This window comes from Pleurodeles waltl, chromosome 11, assembly GCF_031143425.1.
Source record: "Pleurodeles waltl isolate 20211129_DDA chromosome 11, aPleWal1.hap1.20221129, whole genome shotgun sequence".
NCBI lineage: Eukaryota > Metazoa > Chordata > Amphibia > Caudata > Salamandridae > Pleurodeles > Pleurodeles waltl.
This window is the reverse complement of record NC_090450.1, coordinates 595,766,074-595,780,645: the sequence shown is the minus strand read 5'-3', so window position 1 is coordinate 595,780,645 and position 14,572 is coordinate 595,766,074. Positions and strand designations below refer to the sequence as shown.

The window sequence follows — 14,572 nt, the reverse complement described above, 5'->3', positions numbered from 1 at the left end:
GAGGCACTGTGTGTGGCTAATAGGTGAGGCCAACATCCAAATACAGTTGACATAGGTGTCTGGGTGTGGGGTTCTCCCTAAGGGTTAGTGTGTGTCTAACAGTTGTCCCTCAACATTTGCAGGTGTCTCTGGTTACCCCAACCTGTCATGGCTACTGACCCCAGTGAGGAATCCCAGGACAAGGGCAGAGGAACGCTACAATGAGGCACATGGGCGAACTAGGAGGATAATCGAACGCTCCTTTGGCCTCCTGAAGGCCAGATTCTAGTGCCTCCATCTGACAGGTGGTTCCCTATCCTACTCACCGAAGAAGGTGTGCCAGATAATCGTGGCCTGCTGTATGCTGCACAACCTGGCTTTGCGACGCCAGGTGCATTTTCTGCAGGAGGATGGGCCAGATGGTGGTCTTGTGGCAGCTGTGGAACCTGTGAACAGTGAAGAAGAGGAGGCAGAAGAAGAGGATATCGACAACTGAAACAACATCATATGCAATACTTCCAGTGATACGCAGGTAAGAAGATGTCACTGCTTCCCACATCTCATACTATTTTTGGAGCTAGCATAAGTCTGTAATTTTCACTCAGTGTATGGACACTGACTTGTCACTTTGACCTTCCATTTCACAGATCTGGGTCCCTCTTTGTGCCCTCTTCTTTGTTTACTCCTGGCCTACAGCTGTGTAACATTGGTATGTACACAAGTACATTGACATTGCTATATGTCAGAGATGTTGCAATTACACATTAGTGAAAGCACAGAATGACTCCAGATTGTTTTGTGATTGAAGTGTGTTTATTCCTGTGCAAATAGATGGAGGGGGTTCTAAAAGGGGCTGGGTGATGGTGGAGGTATGTTTATGGCAGAGTCCAGTCTATTTGTTTCACAGGTACATTGTCCAAAGGGGCATAGGAAGTGGAGCAATGGCAGTTTAAGGATGGACAGGGTGACATAGTGGGACAGAAGGGTGACATTCAGGGGGGTCTTATTTCCTGGCGGGGGTCTTGGCAATGTTCTCTGTCTTGTTCCTGGATCTCAGGGACCGTTTGCGGGGTGGTTCTCCATCTGCAGGAGGTGGGGTGCTGGTGTCCTGTTCTTCCTGTGGCGGGGCCTCCTGTCCACTAGCGCCGGCAGAGGTGGAGGGCTGTTCATCGTCCAGGCTAGTGTCAGAGGCCTGTTGGTGTGCCACTGTGTCCCTCCTCCTGTTGAGAAGGTCTGCCAGCACCCCTGCAATGGTGACCAGGGTGCTGTTGATGGACTTCAAGTCTTCCCTGATCCCCAGGTAGTGTTCCTCCTGCAGCCGCTGGGTCTCCTGAAACTTGGCCAGTACTGTGCCCATGGTCTCCTGGGAATGGTGGTAATCTCCCATGATGTTGGAGAGGGCCTCGTGGAGAGTGGGTTCCCTGGGCCTATCCTCCCCCTGTCGCATAGCAGTCCTCCCAGCTTCCCTGTTATCCTGTGCATCTGTCCCCTGAACCGTGTGCCCACTGCCACTGCCCCCAGGTCCCTGATCGGCCTGTGTTAGTGGGGTTGCCTGGGTTCCCTGTAGTGGTGGACACACTGCTGATTGACAGAGGTATGGGCCCGCTGGGTGGGTGCTGTGCTGGTGTTTCCTAAGGGGGAGGCTCTGTGGTGGTTTGTGACTGTGTCAGGGGAACCGACTGTCCCGAGGTCCCTGATGGGCTGGTCATCTTGATCCAGGCGTGCAGAGCTGCTGTCATCACTGTGGGTCTCTTCTTTGGGGGGACTGAATATGTCTGGCACCTCCTGTCCGGTGACATTGGCAATAGGTCCTGTTGGGGTGTAAATGCATAGTTATTGTATCTGTGTGTGCCATCTTGTGCAATGGGTGAGTGACCCTCTACTCCTGTGCTTGCATTATTGGCTTGGTCCTTGTGTGATTGGTGATTTTGAGGCATGAGTGAGTCTCTGTACTGGACATGCTTTGGTGATGGGTGTCCATGCATTGTTGTTACATGCAGGGCTTGGTTTTGGGATGTGTGGGTTGTGTTAGTGGGGTGTCTGTGGGTTGTTGGGGTGATGGTGTGAGGGTAAGGGTGGGGGTATGTGATGGCATGCAGGTGGGGTGTGGGGGATAGAGTAGTAAAGATATGTCTTACCAGAGTCCAGTCCTCCTGCTACTACTGTGAGGCCCTCAGGATGCATAATTGCCAAGACTTGCTCCTCCCATGTTGTTAGTTGTGGGGGAGGAGGTGGGGGTCCACCGCCAGTCCTCTGTACAGCAATCTGGTGTCTGGTACGACGGAACGGACCTTCCCTCGTAGGTCGTTCCACCTCTTCTTGATGTCATCCTGTGTTCTTGGATGCTGTCCCACTGGGTTAACCCTGTCAACAATTCTGCGCCATAGCTCCATCTTCCTTGTAATGGACATCTGCTGCACCTGGGATCCGAATAGCTGTGACTCTATCCAGACGATTTCCTCCACCATGACCTGAGCTCCTCCTCAGAGAACCTGGGGTGTCTTTGAGATGCCATGATGTGGTGTGGGTGATGTGTGAGGTGGTGTCTGTTGTGATGTGTGAGGGGATGTGTTGGTGTGTGTTGTTTGAGGTGCGTGGATGTTGTGTAAGTGATGGTGTTGTTTGTCTGTGGATGCTGGTATTGTTTTAGGTAGTCTCTCTCCCTGGCCTTCTTTCTAAATTTTGGTAGTAAAGCTTTGTGGGTGATGTGAGTGTGTGCTTTATATTGGATTGGGTGTGGTGTGTGTATGTGTATCAGGTGTGTGTATTTTGAATTGTCCCATGTGGGTGTGTTTTGTAAATGTGTGTGTATTTTGAGTGCGGCGGTGTGTGCCGACAATGGAACACTGCGGTTGAAAGACCGCCGCGTTGATTCGTGGGTCGTGATACTGTGGGCGTATTGCGGTTGGCATGACGGTGTTGGTCTTGGTATCGCCAGTTTATCACTGACCATGGGTGTGGCGGACTTGTGTGGGTGTCTGTATTGTGGCAGATTCCGAGCTGTGGGTCGTAATACCTGTAGCGGAATTCCGCTGCCGCAGCAGTATGTTGGCGGTCTTCTGCACGGCAGAAAGCAGGATTACCGCCAGGGTTGTAATGAGGGCCTGTGTGTGTTTATCAATATTTGAGATTGTCCATGGTTCCAAAGTTTTGAACCCTTTTTCCACGTGGGCTTAAAAGTGTTTTGAATTAATTTTGCTAGGCACGACCACAGCCTTTTGTGCAAATATTTAATTAGCAGAGACATCAGGGAAACTCGGTGCATAGTTACTAAGCTATAGTGCAATGCAGTACAGCAATCGAAGTTGCTGCGTAGTGTAAGGGGAAGAGATGGCAACACAGCACCATGTTTACTAAATAAGGCCTGCTGCAGCTCTGTTTCTAGGCACTGGTGTACAACTAGGATGTATAGTACCAGCAGACACCCTTGCATCATAGAGCAAAAATGTGTGTGATATCTAAAACAGGTTTTGTATTGGAAGCTTATGCTTTCAGTACACAATAATGTGTCTATTTAAACTTTAAAACATTTCACATATTGGATGTGTGTTGTACAGTGTTATGACAAATAACGCTAGAAGAAATAAATGTCAGGAGAAATAAATATTTCTCCACCTTTGCACCTGTCTCAAAGAGGTGTTATCTTTTTTATGAAAAGCCCAGTCTAACAAGTTTAATCGATTTAGCGTTGCACAAAAAACAGTAGGTGGCTCCTCTGGAATTACCAAGTGCTACCATGGATACCCCCCCTTGGCGTAAAGTAGCACAAACCAGTGCAAATCTTCTTTGGCATCACTTTGCAGTATTTTGCGATTGCACAGTCTTGTCTTCCACGTGGTTTCATGAAATTGACACTAAATGAGTCGGTTTTATAGTGTTATCACCAACTCGGCTTTCCGATGTTTCAAGATGGTATTTCTTTTATTTGCGCTCGAAAGAAATGGGCCTTTTTAAAACCCTTAGCTGTGCTCTCAAAGACACTCTTTCCTGAAGAGACATGCCTCTGTATCCTGTTCTATCTGGCTGTGTATTCCGTCCCTGAGGGTTTACTGAAAGTGTGGGAGGGTGAGTAAACTGACCTTACTCCCATGGTGACACTAGGTGGGGAACTTTAGGGTTAGCGACACCATTCTCATGTTAGCAACCTGTCACCACGCAATGCTATGTGCTGATGTTCATGATTGTAGATATAGTCATACTTAAAAGATCGACATGCACAGAAGGAAACACACTCTTCCATCTGATTTGCTGCTGTAAGTGGATGGGGGTGGGAGATTGCTTATACATTCACAGATTTGCACAGAATGTTAAGGCTCGCTTTTTAATGTACTTCATTACAGTGGCGTAAAAAAACTTGAGGGGGCCCACCAGCCACGGCCCGCCCTTTAGGGCAGAGGGGACACGCCCCCCCACCTTTTGCCCCTCATGAAGAGTGCCTGTCAGGCTGAGCAAAGGTCAGTCTGACAGACACTCTTCGGCCCGTATTTATACTTTTTGACGCTAAACTGCGCTAACGCAGTTTAGCGTCAGAAAGTTTAGCGCCGGCTAACGCCATTCTGAAGCGCCATGCGGGCGCCGTATTTATTGAATGGCGTTAGCCGGCGCTAGCAGACCGGCGCTGCCTGGTGTGCGTGGAAACAAACCACGTACACCAGGCAGCACCGCCGTTGGGGAAAATGGCGTTAGGGCATCTTAAAATGGTGCAAGTCAGGTTGACGCAAAAAAATCGCCTCCACCCGATTTGCGCCATTTTTAACGACGCCCAGACGCCATTTACATGACTCCTGTCTTAGTAAAGACAGGAGTCATGCCCTCTTGCACAATGGCCATGCCCAGGGGACTTATGTCCCCTGGGCATGGTCATTGGGCATTGAGGCATGTAGGGGGGCACAAATCAGGCCCCCCTATGCCAAAAAAAAAAAAAATTATACTTACCTGAACTTACCTGAATGTCCCTGGGATGGGTCCCTCCATCCTTGGGTGTCCTCCTGGGGTGGGCAAGGGTGGCAGGGGGGTCCCTGGGGGCATGGGAGGGCAGCTGTGGGCTCATTTTGAGCCCACAGGTCCCTTAACGCCTGCTCTGACCCAGGCGTTAAAAAGAGGCGCAAATGCGGGGTTTTTTGCCCCGCCCACTCCCGGGCGTGATTTTTGCCCGGGAGTATAAATACGACGCATTTGTGTCGCAGTCATTTTTTTGGACGGGAACGCCTACCTTGCATCTCATTAACGCAAGGAAGGCGTTCACGGAAAAAAATGACACTCTTTCCTCATACTTTGGCTCTAGACGCGTCTAACGCCAAAGTATAAATATGGCGTTAGTTTTGCGCCGAATTTGCGTCGAAAAAAACGATGCAAATTTGGCGCAAACGGAGTATAAATATGCCCCTTCATGTTTAGATCCGGCATCCAGGAGTGAGACATGCGCGATTTGCACAGACTCCTGTATGTCTGAGTTTAACTTTGCTGGGCTGAAGAGGTCACAGCTCCTATGGGCGTGACCGCCTCAGCATAGCAAAGGTGCCTTGAGGCCCTTCCGCTCGGTGACGAGGGGAAGTGCCACCCATTGACTTCGACCTGGGCGCTTCAGGTTTAAGCCCTGAAGCGCCCAGGGCGAGTGTCAATCAGTGACACCTCGTCACAGGGTGGGGAGGGATCAGCAGTCTCACTGACCCCATCTCACTCTGTGACAAAGTTGGGACTGCTGCCTTCCCTCATTGGCTGGCCAAAGGTCAGCCAGTGAGGGAAGGCAGCAGTCCCAAACCTCCTGGGACCTCCGAGGCCGAAGGTAAGTGTGTGTGTGTGTGTGAAGGTAAATGTGTGTTTTTTAAATGAATGGTGCGTGCATGTATGTTTGAATGTTGATGAGTGTTGTGAATGGATGTGCATGCGAGTGTGAATGCATGAGTGTGTGTGTGCTGCCCACCCCCCCTCCATCCTAGAATTACAGCCCATCACTGGGGCCCATGGAGGGCCACAACCCAGTCAGGAGATCTCAGGCCAGGAGGCTGCCGCCCATGCACAGAGTACTGGGGGCTAATGTTACTCCACAGCTTCATTAATTCAATGATTATGAGTAGCAAAACACAGTAGTATAGCAACTTAAGGATCCCATGTAATGCAAACGTGGAAAAAATCTAAAAACAAGTGAATTCTAGTCCAATGTGCATTTCATCAAATGTTCTTGTTTAACTCCGGGCATCTTGAAGGTACCCCCTTTTTTGTTATTATAGCTTCAAATAATAATTGTCGACAATTGGAGCCACCGATTACTTTGAGGTGCCTTTCATCATAGCAATTTCTAATGACTCCCACGCTGGGAAACTAATAAAATAAAAAGATATTAACATTTTCAGAAATATTAACAGCTTTATCATGTTTAAAAATAATGAATAATGAATTTGGTTTAATGAATTCAGTTTAACAACTAAAGCTAACTCTAGCTGTCTCCTGCCAGTATTCAAGGGAAAAATATATATGAACAACTTGGAACACTCCTATGAATGTTTGGCATAAATAAAAGTCTCATTAGCCCAAATTGACTAGCTTCGCTATGTTTTGTAATCTTAATTTATAGTATTAGGGCCCTATTCACAAAAGTCCCCAAACCACGATGATTCCCAACCTGCAGCTGTTGGAGATTGACTCTAGCAAACGGCTAGATTAGATTTTATCTGACGTGATTAATAAAAATCATTGCCGTAATCAAGATGAACCGTTATCGTGCAAATACAAGAATGCAAAAGTTTACAATCAATTACAAGTCAACAATCAATGCCAAACAGCAAACGGTGGGACCCCAAGCCCTGGCTCAAAGCACAAGTGATAGACATGAAATCCACTTTCTTACACAACAAAGCTAAACACAGACCAATGTATTCAAAGTAGATTAACTAGTGGAATGAAACATGGGGAGGTTTAGAATTGACAGCACAGTTGAGTAATTAAGTGTGGGGCATTTATTATTATAAGTTATTATAAAGTTATTATAAAATCCGTCATTATTTGGCCAGAAGGGGGGCCATAGGGTTATGAAAATCAACATTTGAGACAGAACTGCAGGAATTTAACCCTTATTACCACATTCATGGGAATTTAATTATTATCTCCAAAACCCAAGCTACTTGTTGCTGTTGTCATAAATTTCAAGAATCTTGTCATTAATTGTGTGTATTCTCCTTTTAAACAGGTATCTAATGCCTCATTATAAGACCAGACGTTGAGGATTCTCAACAGCGGCCTTAGCTAAAATGTTCTCAGGGGGAAAGCTTTCCACAAATACACACACTATGGATAAAGGATTCTGCAGGGTAAATACATAAGCAGCATACAGAATCAGTGAATCCCTTCTGCCTACCATATTTGTAACCTTTTAAAGGGATCAGGCCAAGTCGAAGTCGCATCTGCTGGTGTTCCGGCTGCTTTGGGAGAGGTGACGTTAAGTTTGTGAGCAGTTGCAGTGGGTCATAGAGTTTGCACGCCAAGCTGCCATAAGCGTGTTTTACCATATTATCTCAATCAGCCAGGGCAGAGATAAGCTTGACCAGCTTGGTTAGTGCCCTCACAAAATGATTCGGGGTGGAGTGGCTTCCCACAGGTCACATGTGTCCAACTGGCCCTGGGCCTGCTTGCAGTGGGTGTTCCAAACTGACCTTTCACTTGTTATTTCTTGCCATATAAGGCTCTTAAGGAATCCTTCACTGGTCACCTTTGCTGTAAAAGGAGAAAGTTATGAACCTGGCCATAAGCATGAGTTGTTGACTCAGGAGATTAGATTTTTGTCAAATTTGACCTGACCCAGAGCATGAAGGCACAAAGAGAAGTTGGCCATAACAGATACATTGTTCCCTGTCCAGCCAAGGATGGAGGTTGTTTGGCAGTGCAATTGTGAAGTATGATAATGTGGGTGTTAATTTTGGTAATGATCATTCACCTTACCGCACTTATGTCAGGACCAAGTTCTTGTACAATTATTTAAAAACTCAGGTTATTCATCAAGAGGTATTCTTTAGAGCACTTTGGTAGGTGAGCTCGCACCCTCATCCTCTCCCTTTTTCACTCATCCACATTGTATGCTGACACTCTCTCAACCTTCATGCCATTCAGGGTCATATAGCCAATTTTAATTAGCTTTCAACCAATGATCACCAACTTGGTTTTGGCAATGTTTATTTTTATTTTATTTACTTTACAAAATCAAAACTGCTCATGTGCATCCAATGATATTTGCAGCTCCACTTGTGTTTGGTCCAGAAGCACTGTGTTGTCCATGTACTGCAGCACGTGAAGCTTCTGACCGGCAAATTTGGGAGGACAGGCTGGGACTGATGGCACGGCAGCTGGAAGGTCTGCCAGATAAAGACTGAAATTGAACAATTGTAATGTTTGCATGCAGTCTTGCTGCAAGCCTCTATTAGTGACAATCTTTTTCGAGGTTGCCCAGGTTGGAGAAACTCTAGCCTTCACCCAGGTGTCCATATAAATGGTGGCTATTGCCCTTAGAAGGTCTTGTAAGATACCCCGTTACTGCAGTTTCCTCCACAAGACGTCTCTCACCACTCAATCGTAGGGTGTGGCAGTGTCGATGAATGTTGCATACAGCACTTACCCCTCATTTTCACTTGAGTCCCTTATCAGAGTGGAGAAGCAGAAGAGATTATTCTCAGTGCTAAAATCTTTTTGAAATCTTGTCTGGAACAACAGGATTAGTTGCTTCTTCCAGGTCCATGTTACCAGCGCTTCATTGAGACTCTTAGTAAAAACATTTCTCTTCTATGTCCAAGAAAGCGATGAACCTAAAGTTTGCAGGACAGTTACGGTCCCCCTTTTTGTGCCTTATGGACCAGCAAGGACCCTCTCCAACTGTCTAGAACTACTACTATTAGAACGGCATTGATGAAATAACGGGGTTAATATGGCTGCCCATTTGGATGGATGTAATTTAAAAATAGCAACCAGTATGCCATTGGGGCCAGGAGTATCAGTACTTTTTATCGATAGAATCATTTTTTCAACCCTTTTGTTATTCAGTGGTGTTAAGCAATTCAAGAGTTCCTGGAAAAGGTTCTCATCGCTAGGAAGTCGCAACAGTTGCTATAGGCCTTATCCACATACAGGGACTTAATATGTTTCACTCACCAGGCTGAAATATTACATAGTGTCTTGCTCGGGCCCCTCATTGAGGCCCCATTGACAATGAAACAAAACCTGGCTAGCATCACTCACCTTCCAGGGTGGGAGGGAGAATTGATAATCCCCAATTTTGGTGGGGATGTATGGGAAAGGGTTTATCCTCCAGTGATATTTTTCATAACAGCAAAAAACGTTGATTATCCATTTGCACCTGAGAATATATTTTACTTGTGTGAAATTGTTTCCCACAGAGAGCTCTATACCAGGAAAATAAATTCAGTCATGTGATTTTCCAAGCAATCCACAGGAAAACGTGTGCCAAAGGCAGCTTTCTATGAAGATTAATTGAGGAGTTGGTATATTTTGAAAAGTAGTACATCCGCAGCCACATCTAGAAGTAAATCAGGTGCAGATTTTCAACTTTTTCATGAATAGGGCCCTTTGTATTGCATATTGTAATCTCAAGTTATATTAGGGAAATTCTGCAATTTTTAATTTAGCCTGATATGAGTGTGAAAAGAAAAAACTACCAGTTTGAACAGGTTCCTTGAAGAGACCACCTTGCAGTTTCAAGCCCAGTTCCATGTAAAATTTCCTGACAATGGCAAACATTAAGAATTTGTAATCCATCTATTCTTGAGTGCACAAACATGTTTGTTCCTTTGGGTTTCTTTTGATTTTACTTCTTAATGATGTGACCTCAGTATACCAGTATTTAAATTTGACATGGAACTGGATGAGTAATACAATAACAGCATTCCAGAACATCTAAATAGGCAAGCCAAAAATAAAAGAAATTCGTTTTCATTGTCCCCTTCATCCAAGGGTTATCATCTCCTTCTGCATCCCAATGATTTCAGCATATGTTCTGCTCAACTAGATAATAAAAAAGTAAAACATGTAGCACCATTGGCATCAAACAGCATTCAGACACACAACCTCTGCAACTAATATTAGGATCAAACTTCAATTATTTAGAGATTGACATCTCCTTCTTGCTACTCAGTGTTTTGGGCAATCTTTAAATTTTGCTCTTAACATGTTGCCAGCAGGATACATAACAACCTACAGTGGAGCAAACAATATACATTCTATAAACTCTCTCTCTATATATACATACATTTCAAAAGAACTGCTGCTCAAAGTGAAGTTTAGAATGACATTTTATAGTTCATCTTCCTTCAACAGATAATGAAATATGTATTCACGTTCTGTTCAAAGCATTTCTCTTTCGATCACGTGGGGGAGGCCCAGAGAGGCTTCAAAGGGAAGGAAAGGAATTTCCTTCCCTTTGAAGTCTCTCTGAGGGTTTCAAGCAATCCGGCTTTTGAAACGCCCACTAGACAACAGGGATTGTTTTTTGTTTATGAAATGGAGAGAAGGGAGCGACCTCTTGGGCAAGGGTCGCTCCCGGGGGGGGGGGGGCATTTTTTTGGAAGGCCCTTTCTGTCCCCCCTGGGGGCAGAAACCTCTAGGCAGCAGGGATCAGTTTTTTTTTTTTTTGTTGGTGTTGGGGTGCGACCCCTTAGGCAAGGGTCGCCCCCCTAGTGGGCAAATTATATTTAGGCCATTTCTGCCCCCCTTGGGGGCAGATTGGCCTATTTTTATGAGGCCAATCTGCCCCCAAGGGTGACAGAAACCACTAAACACCAGGGAGTTTTTTTTTTTACGTGAATTTCACGCAAGGTGAGCGACCCCTTAGGCAAAGGTCGCTCCCCTGGGGGGAAAATTTATTTTAGGCCATTTCTGCACCCCTGGGGGCAGAGCAGCCTATTTTGATTAGGCCGATCTGCCCCCAAGCGGGGCAGAAACCACTAGGCACCGGGGATTTTTGTTTTACAGATGGGGGAGCGACCCCTTGGACAAGGGTCACTCCCCTGGAGGGGAAAATTGTATTTAGGCAATTTCTGCCCCCTTTGGGGGCAGATTGGCCGATTTTTGCTATGCCAATCTGCCCCCAAGGGGGCAGAAACCACTAGGTACTGGGGATTTTTTTTTGCGCCAATGTCACACAGGGGGAGCGACCCCATAGGCAAGGGTCGCTCCCAGGGGGTAGATGGGGGGTAAAAAAAAATTAGGCCATTTCTGCCACCCTGGTCCCCCACTTGGTAGACGACTGTTTAACAAAGGTCACAATTTGTATGTAGATAACTTCTACACTGGACTTAGTTTTTCAAGGAGTTGTTCAGAGTGGACACTGTTGCTTGTGGCACAATCTGCTCTAACTGGAAAGGCTATCCAAGGGAGCTTGTCTGCAAAAAACTTGAGCGGGGACCGTGCAGTGCCTTGCGGAATGATGAGCTGCTGGCTCTGAAATTTGTAAACAGGAGGGATGTGTACATGCTAACTACCATCCATTATGAGGGTACTTCACCTGTGGCTGTTTGGGGTCAAGTTGCTGAAGTGCCCAAACCTGTGTGCATTTTAGATTACAATAAGCACATGGATGGTGTTGATAGAGCAGATCAGAGGTTGGAACCCTACACTGCTGTTCGTAAGTCTTACATGTGGTACAAAAAGTTGACTATTCATTTGTTGAATCTTGCAACTTTTAATGCTTTTATTGTGTTTAAGGAATGTTCCCCTGAGTCAAGGATAACATTTGTTAAATTTCAGGAGTCAGTGATAGAGAGCCTTGTTATGGTGGATCATGCAAGAGTTCCTAGAGTAGCAGTTGCTGAGGATGTGGCTAGATTGAAAGATCGCCACTTTCCTGATCAGATTCCTCCAACTCCCAAAAAAGACTTTCCCCGCTAAGAAATGTAGAGTCTGTGCCGGAAGAGGTATCCAGAGGGAAAGCCGGAAGTACTGGCCAGACTGTCCTTCAAAGCCTTGGATGTGTGTGGCAGGCTGTTTCAGGAGTAACCACACACAGAAGAATTACTGGGAACTACTGTGAGCGTAAACTGCCTTTTTATATTTTCATATGTTCAGTTTCACTGTTGGCATTACTGTCATGTATTCAGTTAGAGCTTTTGTGTTTGTAGTTTTGTACTTATTTACAATTAGTTAGTGGTTTCTTTGTTGATTAAAAACAAAAAAAGTGATGGCAGTGTGGATGGAGTGGTGCTTGGCTGGCAGTGTGTGTGGAGGGGCGCTTGGCTGGCGGTGTGTGTGGAGTGGCGCTTGGCTGGCGGTGTGTGTGGAGTGGCACTTGGCTGGAGGTGTGTGTGGGGTGGTGCTTAGCTGGCGGTGTGCATGGTGTGGCGCTTGCCTGGCAGTGTGCATGGGGTGCCGCCTGGCTGGTGGTGTGCATTGGGTGGCGCTTGGCTGGCAGTGTGCGTGGAGTGGTGCTTGGCTGGCGGTGCCATCAGCTGGTGTGATTGCTGTATCAGGCATGTGAGCGTATGAAAGTGATGGATTGAGTGGAGCTGTCCGTCGATGCAAGTGTTGTAATGTGCTGGGCCTGTGGCTGGCGCATGAACGGTCTTGTGCATGTCATGTAAGAAAGGTGTGTAAATGGACTGTAAAGTGGTTGGTGCCTTGTTGCGGCTTTACAGCGCACGAGCTGTGAGTCATTGGTTCTGTTTTTTGGCTTTTCTGTTATTAACAGTGCATTTCATTTTTGTGAAATCTCTTGTTAATACAATTTGATCACAGAAGTACATGGACACATCAAAATGATCTATTACAAAACTACCTGTGTTTGGGGGAAGCACCTACGTTTTTGGTCCCAGATGCGGCCTCCATCTAGGGAAACCTACCAAACCCAGACATTTTTTTAAACTAGACACCCCTAGGAGTCCAGGGAGGTGTGGTTTCCATGGAACCCCCAAAATGTTCTTACCCAGACTTGTCAGCAAGCCTCAAAATTTGTTTAAAAAAGCATACTTTCCTCAGTTTTCTTTGTAGGATCACCGCTCCGGCACAAATTCCCTACCACCCAGCATTCGCCTCAGTCTCCCTGAGGATACCTCACATGTGTGGGTCCCCAAAAACAGAGTCAGCCTTAAATCTCAATCTCTACCAGTTTTTGGTCTTTTTCTGTCGCAGTCAAATGGGCCACTCACACAAGTGAGGTATCATTTTTATCGGGAGGCTTTGGGGAATGCTAGGTGGAAGGAAATTTGTGGCTCCTCTCAGATTCCAGAACTTTCTGTCACCGAAATGTGAAGAAAAGGTGTTTTTAGCCACATTTTGAGGTTTGCAAAGGATTCTGGATAACAGAACCTGGGGCCAGATGTAGAAAGAATGGATTTTGCGAATCAGAAATTGCAAGTCGGTGTGTTTCAGACACCTTCTGCGAATTGTAAGGGGGTCGCAAAGACCCACCTCATTAATATTCGTGAGGTGGGTCGCAAATTGCGACCCCCTTGCGATTCCCTGTGACTGCTTTTTTTATAAAGCAGTTTTTTTTTTTTGTATTGCAGCCCGTTTTCCTTAAAGGAAAACGAGTTGCAACACAAAAGAAAAAATGAAACCATTTGGTTTTTGGTTTCGTTTTTTCAGAGTAGGCAGTGGTCCATTGGACCACTGCCTGCTCTGAAAAAATGTTTTGGGCGACATTCACAAAGGGGAAGTGGTTCCATGGGGACCCCTTCCCTTTTGCGAATGACTTAGCAGCCACTTGACATGGGTGCTAACTGCGAATTGCTTTGCGACTGCGTTCGCGGTCACAAAGCAATTCTGCATCACGGTGTGAATCGCAAATAGGAAGGGAACACCCCTTCCTATTTGCGAGTCGCATTCCCATTTTGCGAGTCGGTATCGACTCGCAAAATGGGAATGTGCATCGCGATGCGCATTTTGCATGGCGCAAACTGCAAATTTCGCAGTATGCACCATGCAAAACGCTTTCTACATCTGGCCCCTGGTGAGAGCCCCACAAGTCACCCCATCTTGGATTCCCCTAGGTGTCTAGTCTTAAAAAATGCACAGGTGTGGTAGGTTTCCCTATGTACCGGCTGAGCTAGAGGCCAAAATCCACAGCTAGGCACTTTGCAAAAAACTGTTCTGTTTTCTTTGGAAAAATGTGATGTATTCATGTTGTGTTTTGGGACATTTCTTGTCGCGGGCACTAGGCCTACCCACACAAGTGAGGTACCATTTTTATGAGGAGACTTAGGGGAATGCTGGGTAGGAGGAAATTTGTGGCTTCTCTCAGATTTCAGAACTTTCTATCACTGAAAGGTGATGAAAAAGTGTTTTTTTGGCTATATTTTGAGGTTTGCAAAGGATTCTGGGTAACGGAATCTGTGACAGCCCCACAGGTCAACCCATCTTGGATTCCCCTAGGTGTCTAGCTTTCAAAAATGCACAGTTTTGGTCGGCTTCTCTAGGTGTCGGCTGAGCTAGAGGCCAAAATCCACAGCTAGGCACTTTGCAAAAAACAGCTCTGGTTTCTTCGGGAAAATGTGATGTGTCCACGTTGTGTTTTGGGGCATTTCCTTTGCGGGCACTAGTCCTACCCACACAAGTTAGGTACCATTTTTTTCTGGAGACTTGGGGAAACACTGGTTAGGAG

General features: G+C 46.1%; 1 protein-coding gene across 2 annotated transcripts in view; it reads right to left on the bottom strand.

Moving 5' to 3' along the window:
* TACR1 (tachykinin receptor 1) overlaps nt 1-14,572 on the bottom strand; it is a 1,875,561-nt gene that overhangs the window by 1,486,948 nt on the left and 374,041 nt on the right. The gene's annotated exons all lie outside the window — the stretch shown is intronic.